Genomic DNA, 2,677 nt, shown 5'->3' with positions numbered 1-2,677 from the left:
CAAACCAGGTAAAAATACAACAAAATAGAAAACTACAGACCCATATCCTTAATGAACATAGATGCAAAAATTCTCAACAAAAGACTTGCAAACCACATACAGACACACATCAAAAAGATCATTCACCATGATGAAGTCGGCTTTATTCCAGAGATGCAGTGATGGTTCAATATACATAAGTCAATAAATGTCATAAATCATATAAATGGACTCAAAGACAAGAACCACATGGTCTTCTCAACAGATACAGAGCAGGCTTTTGACAATATTCAACATGCATTTATGTTCAAAATCCTACAGGGAATTGGATTGGAGGAAACACACCTCAACATAATTAAACCTATATACAGCATACCCACAGCCAACATCATTCTAAATGGAAAAAATGTGGAAGTATTCCCATTAAAACCAGGAACCAGACAATGCTGTCCACTATCTCCAATCCTTTTTAACATAGCGCTTGAAACTCTTACAAGAGCAATAAGACAAGAGAAGGAAATTAAAGGAGCAATAATTGGAAAAGAAAAGATCAATTTATCCCTTTTTGAAGACAATATGATATCTGAGAGCCGCCAAAACTTCCACTTGAAAACTCCTAGAATTGATTAACATTTTCAGTAATGTGGCATGTTAAAAAATTAATCCACAAAAGTCGGTAGCCCTTCTTTATACCAATAACAAACAATCAGAGAAGGAGTACATGGAAATACTCCCTTTTACAATAGCTGCAAAAAAAAAAAAAAAAAAAAAAAACCAAAAAAACAACAACAAAAAAACAATCTCAGATAAACCTGACCAAAGACATTAAAGACATTAAAGACCTCTACAATGAAGATTTTAAATGTTTAAAGAAAGACACTGAGTAAGACATCAGAAAATGCAGGACCCTCCAATGCTCATGGATTGGAAGAATTAATATTATGAAAATGACCACCCTACCAAAAGCCATTTATAGATTCAATATACTGCTAATCAAAATCCCAATGACATTCTTTACAGAATTGGAAAAAAAAAATCCTAAGAGTCATATGGAGGCACAAAATGCCTCAGATAGCCAAAGCAACCCTGAGCACTAAGAACAATGCTGAGGGATTACTATACCAGATTTTTAAAATCTATTACAGACCTATAGTCATAAAAGTAACATGGTCCTGGCACAAAAGTAGACCCATAGATCAATGGAATAAAATTGAAGACCCAAATATGAGTACATTCAATTTCAGCCACTTGATATTTGACAAGGGGCCAAGAACATTCACTGGAGGAAAGACAGTATGTTCAGCAAATGGTGCTGGAAAAACTGGATCCCACCTGTAGAAGAATGAAACTAAACCCGTCTTTCACCTTGCACAAAAGTCAACTCCAAATGGATAAAAGACCTTAGTATGAAGCTTGAAACTCTGAAACTGTTATAAGAAAACATTGGCAATAACCTACAAGATATGAGTGTAGGAAAGGATTTTCTAAACCTGACATCAGTTGCTCAGGAAACAAGGTCAAGAATTAACAAATGGGGCCTCATTAAACTAAAATGTTTCTGTACATCAAAAGAAGCAACCAAGGAAGTGAAGAGAAAAACCCACAAAATGGGAGAAAATCTTTAGCAGCAACGCATATGATAGCGGTTTAATATCCAGAATACATAACAAACTGAAAAAAAAGAATCAAAAAAAGAAATAACCTAATTAAAACATGGGCTAAGAAGCTGAACAGAGTTCTCAGAAGAATTAAAGATGGCTAAGAAGCATCTTAAAAGGTGTTCAACATCATTATTAATTAGAGAAATGCAAATTAAAACCACTTTAAGATTTCATCTTACCCCAGTCAGACTGACTAAGATCAGGAGAACAAATGATACCAAATGCTGGAGAGGATGGGAGAAGGGATCACTCATCCACTGCTGGTGGGTTTGCAAACTTATTCAACCCCTTTGGAAAGCATTGTGGAGAAATCTTTTTTTTTCAGTTTATTATTTATTTAATAACAACATACTTAGAAGAAGTATTTCATTACAACAGCACTGACATATTCAATAACAATTTTCTGAGCTAAGGTGCATCTTTTTCAAAATTGGATGTAAATTTTTAGGTTTACAGTTGAATTGTTAAGTTATACAATATTTTACTCAGTATAAACCCTATAAGAAATAAAATTAAATGAGGTTTTAACCTTTATAAAAGATCTCCATTTCATTATTAAAATACACAGTTTCATAGAAAAAAATTCATTTTCAGCTGCAATTGGCACTATGATGTTTGCACATGCATTTCTAATCTCTAAATATCTGATTATTACAAGTCACAGTTCACATCTACTTATTATTATTATTTTAATTATTTGTTTCATAACCAAATGATTAGAAGACGAATTTCATTACAACAGCATTGACATATTCAATAACAGCTTCCAGAGCTAAGATGCTTCTCTTTCAAAATTGGCTGTAAATTAACAGGTTTACAGTTACATTAATGCAGTTATACAATACCATACTCCGTATAAATAGTATAAGACATAAAATTAAATGAGGTTTTAAACTTGAAAAAGATCTCCATTTCATTATTAAAATGCACAGTTTCACACAGAAAAATTCATTTTTAATACAACTAACACTAAGATGTATATGCATTTCTAATCTCTATATATCTGATTATTACTAGTCACAGTTGGTTACTTTCTG

The sequence above is a fragment of the Nannospalax galili genome, unplaced genomic scaffold, assembly GCF_000622305.1.
Source record: "Nannospalax galili isolate Female #2095 unplaced genomic scaffold, S.galili_v1.0 scaffold131, whole genome shotgun sequence".
Taxonomy (NCBI): Eukaryota; Metazoa; Chordata; class Mammalia; order Rodentia; family Spalacidae; genus Nannospalax; species Nannospalax galili.
The sequence above is the reverse complement of the archived record's forward strand: the minus strand, read 5'-3'. Positions refer to the sequence as shown.